Source organism: Hemicordylus capensis, chromosome 2 (assembly GCF_027244095.1).
Source record: "Hemicordylus capensis ecotype Gifberg chromosome 2, rHemCap1.1.pri, whole genome shotgun sequence".
In the NCBI taxonomy this organism is placed as follows: domain Eukaryota; kingdom Metazoa; phylum Chordata; class Lepidosauria; order Squamata; family Cordylidae; genus Hemicordylus; species Hemicordylus capensis.
In genome coordinates, this window is record NC_069658.1 from 177,589,094 (window position 1) to 177,600,499 (window position 11,406).

Here is an 11,406-nt window from a genome sequence, read left to right on the forward strand (position 1 = left end):
AAGGGTCCACGGCGGCAGCAGAACCTGGGCCGCCACTGGCCTCCCTCCGCACCTGTGCTGTAGCTTTGCCTCATAAAGAAGGTGCTCCAGGCCCCTGCTCATCTTGGTTGCCCTCTTTGACACCTTTTCCAGTTCTACAAAGTTCCTTCTTAAGTGACAAAAACTGTACAGACTAGTATTCCAAATGTGGCCGCACCATAGATTTGTATAAGGGCATTATAATATTAGCATTTTTATTTTCAATCCCCTTCCTAATGATCCCTAGCATGGAATTTGCCTTTTTTCGCAGCTCCCGCACACTGAGTTGACAATTTCAAAAAGCTGTCCACCACAACCCCAAGAGCTCTCTCCTCTCCTGGTCAATCACCAAAAGCTCAGATCCCATCAGTGTATATATGTTTTAATGTAAACATTAAACCCTGAGCCATTTTTGGAAGGGTGGTATAGGAATTGAATTGAATTGATTTATTTAATTCAATTCCAATATGTGAAACTGGGCGCGAGGTGTGTGCGCGCCCCATTTTGCACTTTCCAACACTGAATCGCATTTGCCATTTTGTCTCCCATTCACCCACTTTGGAGAGAATCTTTTGGAGCTCTTCACATTCTGTTTCCTGTTTCCTCACAATCTTCACACCATCTAAACCAGGGATTCTCAACGTTGGGTCCCCAGATGTTATTGGACTTCAACTCCCATAATCCCCAACCAAAGGCCACTGGGGCTGGGGATTATGGGAGTTGAAGTCCAATAACATCTGGAGACCCAACATTGAGAATCCCTGATCTAAACTATCCTAAATAGTTCTGTGTCATCTGCAAATCTGGCCACTTCACAACTTACCCCAACTTCTAGATCATTTATGAACAAGTTAAAGAGCACTAGTCCCAGTACAGATCCTTGATGCACGCCACTTCTTAAATCCCTCCATTGTGAAAACTGTACATTTATTCCAGCCCTCTTTTTCCTGTCCTCCAGCCAAGTACCAATCCACACTTGAACCTATCCTCTTATCCCATGACTGCTAAGTCTACTCAAGAATAAACTTCTCCCTGTTGAATAACATCTCCCTGTTACTCCTGGAAAGCAGAGGGAGAAGCAGAAAAAGCAGAAGGAGAGCACAGCATGAGAAAGCAGAAAGTGTGGGTGGGGAGGGGTGAAACAGCTTCTGCCTCTCAGTCACCAAGGTAGGAGCATCCCCCTCTGCTTTCCAGGTAAACGGTTTGCTGATCCGCTGCAGCAGGTTAGTAAAGGCAAGGAGCGGGGTGCAACTTTCCTCCCACTAAAGTGTAAGAACAAGAACAGCAGCAACCAAATTTAGTATCCAAGCTAAAAGTTACAGGCAGCTCCAGCAAATGAGTCCTCCACAGCAGGGAGCTTCCTCCAGCATCCACCTCCTCCCTGTTGCTGTAATGTCCTTTTGTCTGTTTCTGGCTGGAATATCTGGCTTCTGATTCTTTGGGGATGGGTCCAGGCATTGACCCCAAGGGGGGGGGATGGAGGGGATAAGTGTGGTGGTAGCTCCCCGCACTGTGTGTGTGTGTGTGTGTGTGTGTGTGTGTGTGTGTGTGTGTGTGTCTTCTTTTGGAGTCCATGCCCAGAGCTGCTCCCAAGGAATCAGAATAGCTAATAATAATAATTATTTATTATTATTATTATTATACATTTATATCCCACTCTTCCTCCATGGAGCCCAGAGCAGTGTAGTACATATTTCTCCTCACAACAACCCTGTGAAGTAGGTTAGGCTGAGAGAGAAGTGACTGGCCCAGAGTCACCCAACAAGTATCATGGCTGAATGGGGATTTGAACTCGGGTCTCCCCGGTCCTAGTCCAGCACTCTAACCACTACACCACGCTGGCTCTCCTTCCATGCAATGGCCGCCATGCGGCCAGAGGAGTGCTGTAGGTGGGGCAGGTTCTGCGCAGGATGCTGGGCGGACCACCACTGCTAGCAGAGGCTGCCCGGTGCAGTTATTCGCCAAGGTAAAGACTTTTAAAGGTACCTCCTGCTCCCCCTTGCCGCCCACCCTGGCGCTGCCCTCGCCAGCCGCCTCTGGATACTCGTATGTTTGTTTGACGGAAGTGTGCGTGCAGCCCCTCCCACCTTTATGACTGGGCACCTCTGCTACAGCCCTATTCACACGTCATGTTCACCACTTATACAATGAGTGTACAGTGTACACAGGTACAGATTCACAGGTATCATTATTCACTTGTTATGTCGAACAAGTACAGAACCATGCATTTGAACTGTACCTAGATTCATTTTTAAAATGAACACAGGTACAGGCATCCACAGAAACACACGTATGAGTGTTCAGACATCTGTAAACTTGTACAACCTAATGTCAGAATAGCTAACAGTTTGCTTTGAATGAAAAGTGGTCTAATCTCCCCGTCTCATGTATGAAGGGAGGGGGAAAGGGAAGCATGCAAGCCAGAGGCTTGCTTCTGTTCATGCTCATAACAGATTACAAACCAGTCACTTTGTCATTATGTTTGAACTGAGCTAGTTTCTAACCCCTAATAATAAAATCTTCCTTTGTTTACTAACAATATTAATGTTTCTAATTTTCAACTTTCATTTCCTTTGTGCCTGTATTTGGCCCCCCTGACTCATGAGGACCAGCCACTGCTGTGGAATAGAGAGAGTGGACAGAGAGAAAAATTTCTCCCTCTCTCACAGCACTAGAATCAGGGGTCATCCCAAGAAACTAGTGGCCAGGAAATTTAGGACCGGCAAAAGGAAGTACTTTTTCACACAGCACATAATTAATCTATGGAATTCTCTGCCATGGGATGTGGTGATGACCACCAGCTTGGATGGCTTTAAAAGGGGCTTAGGCGGTTGCCAGAACCTAAGGGGTATACTTGTGAGTCAAATGGGCCGTAAGACAGAATTTGGCTTTTTTAAAGCCAAATCTGGCCACCTAGGCTTAGACAAATTCATGGAGGGCAGGGCTATCAGTGGCTATTAGTCTGCTGGCTATAGGCCACCTCCAGCCTCAGAGCAAGATGCCTCTAAATACCAGTTGCAGGGGAGTAACAGCAGGAGAGGGGGCATGCCTTCACCTCTTGCCTGTGGGCTCCCCAGAGGCATCTGGTGGGCCACTGTGTGAAAAAAGATGCTGGCTTAAATAGGTCTTGGGCCTGATACAGCAGAGCTGTTCTTATGTTCTTATTTCAGGGAGCATTTCTGGGAGGCCCTGAACTCTGCGACCAATATGCCAGGTCTCCTTGCACTATGTGTGCGGGATCAGTATGACTTTCCATTTCTGCTGTTCTGGTTTCCGCCAACAGGCAATATATTTAGCCCTGGTCACAACGAAGAAGAGCAAGAGGATGTGGGGACTGACTTTCAGCTGGTCTCCTCTCACCAGCAAACACCCACAGACTTTAGGAAAAGAAAAGGTTTTGAAGTTTCAGAACAGCACGCTTTGTTCCTCTTCTTTGTCATGGGAAGAGCTGCTTGAACAGATGAACGCTCTTCTCTGCTCACAGGAGCTGGGAAGTTCCACTGCTATATTTAAGCAGTGACCGTTAGCCACTTCCAATCACGAGATGGAGAGGGGGAGGGGTTTCACCAAAATAGCCCTGCAAGTAATTCCCATGACGAAAAAGACATGGCATGGGAATAATTTATATCTGCAGGCTGGTCCTCTCAAAAGTGGTAAACCTGTGTCTGGACTGTAACGCTATCGGATGCAGGTGAGGGCTCACATGATCAAATGTTCTTCCATAAATGTAAATAGAAAACAAGCTTGTTAGAGAGAGAGAGAGGCTAATTTTCGATGTGCAGATATATATTGTGTGTATACAGGTGAAACTCGGAAAATTAGAATATCGTGCAAAAGTCCATTAATTTCAGTAATGCAAATTAAAAGGTGAAACTGATATATGAGACAGACGCATTACATGCAAAGCGAGATAAGTCAAGCCTTAATTTGTTATAATTGTGGTGATCATGGCGTACAGCTCATGAAAACCCCAAATCCACAATCCCAGAAAATTAGAATATTACATGGAACCAAGAAGACAAGGATTGTAGAATAGAACAATATCGGACCTCTGAAAAGTATACGCATGCATATGTATTCAGTACTTGGTTTGGGCCCCTTTTGCAGCAATTACTGCCTCAATGCGGCGTGGCATGGATGCTATCAGCCTGTGGCACTGATGAGGTGTTATGGAAGACCAGGATGCTTCATTAGTGGCCTTCAGCTCTTCTGCATTGTTTGGTCTCATGTCTCTCATCTTTCTCTTGGCAATGCCCCATAGATTCTCTATGGGGTCAGGTCAGGCGAGTTTGCTGGCCAATCAAGCACAGTACACTGTATACTTTCCAGAGGTCCAATATTGTTCTATTCTACAATCCTTGTCTTATTGGTTCCATGTAATATTCTAATTTTCTGGGATTGTGGATTTGGGGTTTTCATGAGCTGTACGCCATGATCATCACAATTATAACAAATTAAGGCTTGACTTATCTCGCTTTGCATGTAATGCGTCTGTCTCATATATCAGTTTCACCTTTTAATTTGCATTACTGAAATTAATGGACTTTTGCACGATATTCTAATTTTCCGAGTTTCACCTGTAGAGGCAGCTTCCATCATTCTAGTCCCTCGTGTGCAGTCTGAAGTGGCACTGCTCAGATACAGGTTTACTACCTCAGAGAGAACTAGATTTAAATCTCCCAACAGACCAGCCATAGATATGATTTAAATAAAAAAAACAGTCCTAATGACGAAAGCATATAACTTGTACATAATCACAGGCATATACTTACCATTCTAATAGCTGTTCTCCTGACAGTAACTGGATCCAGAGAGCCAAGAGCTGCCCTGCCCTCTCCTCCCTATGTTGCAAGCCCCAGCACCCCCCAACCCAGTCTGATCACGTGAGCACTGTAAAATATTCCCCTTAGGGCTAAGTCTTCATGTATTCACTCTAATTTAAGGTTGCGTGTGCCAGTAATATATTTTAACATTAAAAAGTCTTTCTTGCTATATAATTAAATTATAGTTGTATGTAAAGTAAATAATGTTTTTTAAAATGCATATTAATCTTAATTTAAAATAAATTAAAATCAAGCTCTTACCAGTCTGTTGTGATCCAGTGTAATTCACTAGTATGTTTCAGTTTGTCTCTCTGACTTGTGTCTAGTGGACATTTACCATTTTAAAATACAACAAAATGAATGCCCAGTGTAAGCTTTCTTAGAACATAAGAACGTTCCTGGACAAGCAGAATTTCTGAGAAATTCCCACTAATATTCCCTGGATATAAACATGGAGAAATGCCAGTGTCCCTTTCTGGACACAAGGGGAAAGATGATCTAGCCCAGAAGACCTGACTCCTGCTAAAGAGAGCGGTGCAGCTTCTTCCTCTCAGGAGTCAATGTGAGTGCCCACTTAAAATAATTTTGCGATGCCTGTGCCCTAGGTTGCCTACCCCTGCCTTAGGGGATGGGGCCATAGTTCAGTGGCCGAGCATCTGCTTTGAATGGTAGGGTTGGGAGAGACTCCTGCCTGAAACCTTGGAGAAGCCGCTGCCATTACAGGGCTGCTCAACTTCAGCCCTCCTACAGATGCTGGCCTACAACTCCCATAATCCCTGGCTATTGGCCACTGTGGCTGGGGATTATGGGAGTTGTAGTCCAAAAGCAGCTGGGGGGCCTAAGTTGAGCAGGCCTGTGTGTAGACAATAATGAGCTAGGTGGACCAAGAGCCTGACTTACGATCTGACTTAGAAGACAGCTTCCTATGTAGGTCCCTATGAGACTTGCACAGGGCCTGCACTCTTGCTCCCTCCCCTTTCCTGTAACAGGGACACAGATGTTGTTGACTACAAATCCCAGCATCCTTGGCTACAATGGTCTTTAGATGGGGATTATGGGAGCTGAAGTCCACATCATCTGGGAATCCCTGCTACAGGGAAAACTGTCCCCACCCACCAGTTTCTTCGCCCTTCCTTAAGGTAAGGCTGGTGTTTTGCTTTGTTTTGTTTTGCTTACGGAAAAAGAAACAGCAGTTAACATTTCTGAGCATTCATAGAAAAACCCCATGAGGTTTTTCTAATGATTGATATGAACACTCAGAAATCCCACTTCATTTTCTATCCTGAGCCCTAAGATTTCAAATCTGTGCTCCAAGAACTCAGTAAGTGTTTACTCAAGCAAATAAACATCCAGCAATGTTTTAATTAGTTTTGTGCTCTTCTAACATGCTATGACTTACATATCAGATGTATAGCTTCTTCTTGGAGTTGGTTATATGACTCTGTGTCGAGCTCATGGTAAAGTTTCTGGTAATGGAGATGTTTTCTTCAGGGGTAATGAAGACTGGTCCTTCGTACATGCATTTCTAGGCTGGCTGAGCGAAAGTATTTCTGCTTATACAGTCAAACATTCCTGATTAATGCTACAACATAGACTAAAGCATTCTCCTCGAGCAGGCCTGCTCAACTTCGGCCCTCCTACAGATGTTGGCCTACAACTCCCATAATCCCTTGCTGTTGGCTACTGTTGTTGGGGATTATGGGAGCTGTAGACCAAAAACAGCTGGGGGCTTAAGTTCAGCAGGCCTGTCTTAGAGGCTACCTAGACTAGCAGGAAAGTTAACACAATAATAACATGTTTTGATTTTTTATCTTGCATGCAAATTAAACCCGTGGTGCCCTTGTGGCAGCACATTTTCAGAGTTATCGGGATAGGCTGATCAACGTTCCTACCAGAAACTGCTTTTCATGCTGCTGTGTTTACATTCAGGGGTGGGGAGTAGATGTACTTGCATGTGTAGTGCAATGCATTGTGAGCACTGGTATCAGCTCTTTCCTTTCCTCTGACTAATTTGGTTCCAATGGGAGCTTTCCCCACATGGCAAATAACAGATGCAGGAGTCCCAACTCAGATCAGGACTGTCAGGGGCAATGGGCCTCCTCCAAATAGTCTCAGTGCATATCACTCCCCGTCACACACACTTCATACTATTTGCATTTGAAAAATAAACCACACAGGCCCCAGTCATGCAACAGGAATATCACAGGGGTGGCTAACTAGCATCTCACAAGCTGTATGCAGCTTTTTTCAAGGTGAAAATGTACCTCTTTCAGTCCTGATAGTATGCCTTCCAAAGTAAAGTACCGCTGACACACCTGCTCAATGGTGTTTAGGGAGTGACTTTCTTTCTTACTTACTTTCTTTCTTTCTTTGCCACCTCCCTGTGTATAGCAACAGTACCTAGATAAACTGAGAATGTTGCCAGCAGCCAGATGCTGCTGGCTGCAATTTTTTAAAGTCTAAAATAAAGCAGGAAATGTCCCTACAATAGGGGTTCTCAAATGTGAGTCCCCAGACTACACATTTGTTGTCTTCACATTTGGACTACAACTCCCATCGGCCACAGTGGCCTTCAACTGGAGATGCTAAGAATTATAGTCCAACAACATGCAGGGTCATTTCCTGCCTCATTCTAGACTAATGAAAGGGGGCAACCGGAAGCAGCTAGCTGTTGGGAGTGCCTCCAGGCACTGTTGCTATACACAGAGAGGTAGCAACATTAAACAACAACAACAAAAAGACAGTCCCCAAACACCATGGAGCAAATGAGTCCATGGAGGGTACTTCTTTTAAAGGCCTTCCCCAATCTCATTCACCAAACAAAAATTCCAAGTCACCAATGACATTGTTTCATTTCTGCACAACTGAATACAAGCCAAACTTGAAGAAAACAGTAAAAAAGGAAGAATGACAGAAATCTCACTGAGTTCAAACCCTGCTATGCTATGATTTGTTATTACTGACTTGTATTAAAAAAATATTGAATTTGCCTAAGTGTCTGTGTGGCTCTCTGGCACTGTACATTCTGGTTTCTTGGTCTGAGAAAGAGCACCCCTGCAATATTGCCTAGTTTGGCCACACCATATGAAACCAACAGCAGCCCTGCTGACTTAGACCATCTGATCTAGCCCAGCATCTTGTGTCCCAAATTGGCCTAGCCCTACCGGGTATCTCCAGAAAGCCTACAAAGCAATAGTCCCCTCCAGTAGCCATACTCACTTACAAAACCATGGGCAGTATAAAGTCCACCAAAGCTTCCCCTTTGGAATGAATATGCGAATGCACCCCCAACTTGATACTTTTCAGAGGGTTAATCAGAAGTTTGCAATTCTGTATATGGGCACTAGAGGGACTCTTAGCTAGGTTTGGAGCAGATCCTACATATCTCTGCAGTTAAGATTACAATACGCTCCAAGTGAATTACCAAACTGTTGGTTTTTTCTATTGCATGTACTGGGTCCAGACAAGACAGATGGAACTCTTTTATTTTTATTTTTTTAAAGAGCCATTTTTCATTCCTTGACATATTTTAAATTGACATACTCCGTCATTCAGAAAAGCTACAAAAAGTTTTACATCACTTGAAAATAAAACAGATTGATATGATGACATATGTCACTGCCTAAAGTCTTTAGAGGAGGCAGTATACATGATTTTTTTAAATAAATCAAATAAATAAATAAATAAATAAATAAATAAATAAATTTCTTATGGGCTGACACCCAGTTCCTCAAAATGCATGAAGAAGCATCCTCAGGGACATTTTCAGATGCATGAAGTATTATCCTCTTCCCTTGCCCCCATTTACATACACAGGAGTGTGGAAGAAAAAAATTTAAAAAATGAGGCCAAAAGGCCAAAAAGTGCAAGTCTCCACTATTTATAGGGGTTCATCTGAGGATGACACTTGATGCAGCTGATCAAGTATACTCTAGTCCACAAAAGCTTGTGCCACAAAACCCCCCGACAACCATCAGTTTTTAAGGTGCCACAGTCTCTATTGTTTTTTATTTAAGAAAGTAGCATGGCTACCCCTCTAGAAAATATTCATAAAATCCTATAACTATATTTAAATGCCCACATGATTGTTTACATCCAGATCTATATCAGGGCTATTAAATGCTAAAAAGCTTTACAATAAACTTTTATAACATTTCTCTCTCGGCCTAGAAAGACTATACTTCCTCCTTAAAATCACCGTAATTATTATATTAGCAAATGTACGCGTTGTTGAGAACAGGACTTTCCCTTTACCTATCTGGGCTTTTTCCTCCTTCAGTAACCTTTTAGAGGCCCAATCACAACTTCATATTTGTGAAGCAAAAAATAATAATATTGCACCTATATTGCATGCTGGAAAAGAAAAACCGCAACGCCTTTTCTTTTCCTTAAGTCTGTGGGTGTTACACTGGTAAATGAAGACCAGCTGAAAGTTGCTGGCCTCCCCACATCCTCTTACTCTTCTTCGCTGTGACCAGAGGATAAATATATCACCTCACCATGGAAACCGGAACAATAGAAATTGAGAGCCAAGTCAAGCTGGTTCCATATACACAGCTCAGCGGGACCAGGCATATATTGGTTCCAAAGTTCAACTGCCATGCCCCCCCCCCGCTCACCCCTCCGCCATCTTTTCCCTGCACTTTCTGGCACATTGCACCAGATTCTGAGGTACAGTCTTGATTTTGGTGGAGAATCACCCAGATCCTTCTGGCTTGGCTCTTGCCCAAGGCTGGCTCTAGGTTTGGGGGGCACTCAGAAAAGTTACAGGTAAACAAAAGAACAAATCAATCCAGAATTTTCACTCAAGACACAAATGACCAGGCTCAAACTCTCATGCATAGACAGAAGCATCTTGCCTCACCAACCTTTTGGACTTCTTTGAGGGTGTCAACGAGTGTGTGGATCAAGGTGATCCAGTTGACATAGTATACCTGGACTTCCAAAAAGCTTTTGACAAAGTTCCTCATCAAAGACTCCTGAGGAAACTTAGCAGTCATGGGATAAGGAGACAGGTACATGTGTGGATTGCTAACTGGTTGAAAGGCAGGAAACAGAGGGTAGGTATAAATGGAGAGTTTTCACAATGGAGGGAAGTAAGAAGTGGGGTCCCCCAGGGATCGGTACTGGGACGGTGCTTTTTAATGTATTCATAAATGATCTAGAAGCAGGGGTAAGCAGCGATGTGGCCAGATTTGCAGATGATACCAAACTCTTCCGGGTAGTGAAATCCAAAACGGATTGTGAGCAGCTCCAAAAGGATCTCTCCAAACTGGGGGAGTGGGCGACAAAATGGCACATGCAGTTCAATGTTAGCAAGTGTAAAGTGATGCACATTGGGACGAAACCCCCCAACTTCAAGTATATGCTGATGGGATCCGAGCTGTCGGTGACTGACCAGGAGAGGGATCTTGGGGTCGTGGTGGACAGCTCATTGAAAGTGTCGACTCAATGTGCGGCAGCTGTGAAAAAGGCAAATTCCATGCTAGGGATCATTAGGAAGGGGATTGAAAATAAAACAGCTAATATTATAATGCCCTTATAAAAAACTATGGTGCGACCACACTTGGAGTACTGCGTACAATTCTGGCCACCACATCTTAAAAAGGACATTGTTGAACTGGAGAAGGTACAGAAGAGGGCAACCAAGATGATCAGGGGCCTAGAGCACCTTTCTTATGCGGCAAGGCTACAACACCAGGGTCTTTTTAGTTTAGAAAAAAGACGACTGCGGGGAGACATGATAGAGGTCTATAAAATCATGCACGGTTTGGAGAAAGTGGAGAGAGAGAAATTCTTTTCCCTCTCATACAACACTAGAACCAGGGGTCACTCCATGAAATTGATTGCCAGGAGGTCTAGGACCAACAAACGGAAGTACTTTTTCACACAACGCGTGATCCACTTGTGGAACTCTCTGCCACAGGATGTGGTGACAGCCAACAACCTGGATGGCTTTAAGAGTGGTTTGGATAACTTCATGGAGGAGAGGTCCATCAATGGCTACTAGTCAGAGGGCTGTGGGCCACCTCCGGTCTCAAAGGCAGGATGGCTCTGAGAACCAGTTGCAGGGGAGTTATGGCAGGAGAGAAGGCATGCCCTCTACTCCTGCCTGTGGCTTCCAGCAGCATCTGGTGGGCCACTGTGTGAAACAGGATGCTGGACTAGATGGGCCTTGGGCCTGATCCAGCAGGGTTGTTCTTATGTTCTTAAGCAGGATCACCTATTGTTGTCATATAACCACATATATATGCTGGATATATATATATAAACAAACAAACCAACAAACCATAAGAAGGAGGGGGGAATCCAACAAACCGTAAGAAGGAGGGGGAAATGATTTAGTGCTGTTCCATGAACAGTGCTAATGGAATACTTCTCATATTGCAGACTCACAATGTGTTTGGGGGGTGTATGTGTTATCGTATGAGAAATATGGTGAATAAGGAAAATACTGGCTATAGGGTATGTCATCTAGTGGACGGTCAAAAATGTTGAAAAGAGGTGGTACAAAAGCTTGTGCAAATGGAAGAATTTCTGGAATTCGGGGTCTGTTTTCTCATGC

At 44.1% G+C, this 11,406-nt stretch overlaps 1 long non-coding RNA gene across 1 annotated transcript in view; it reads right to left on the reverse strand.

Moving 5' to 3' along the window:
• The window catches only part of LOC128346565 (uncharacterized), an 85,988-nt gene extending 79,520 nt beyond the window's left edge, over window positions 1-6,468 (reverse strand). Inside the window, exon 1 of the long non-coding RNA XR_008317050.1 lies at window positions 6,241-6,468. This is a non-coding gene — a long non-coding RNA (uncharacterized LOC128346565). The remainder of the gene's footprint in view (window positions 1-6,240) is intronic.
• Window positions 6,469-11,406: the final 4,938 nt, after the last annotated feature.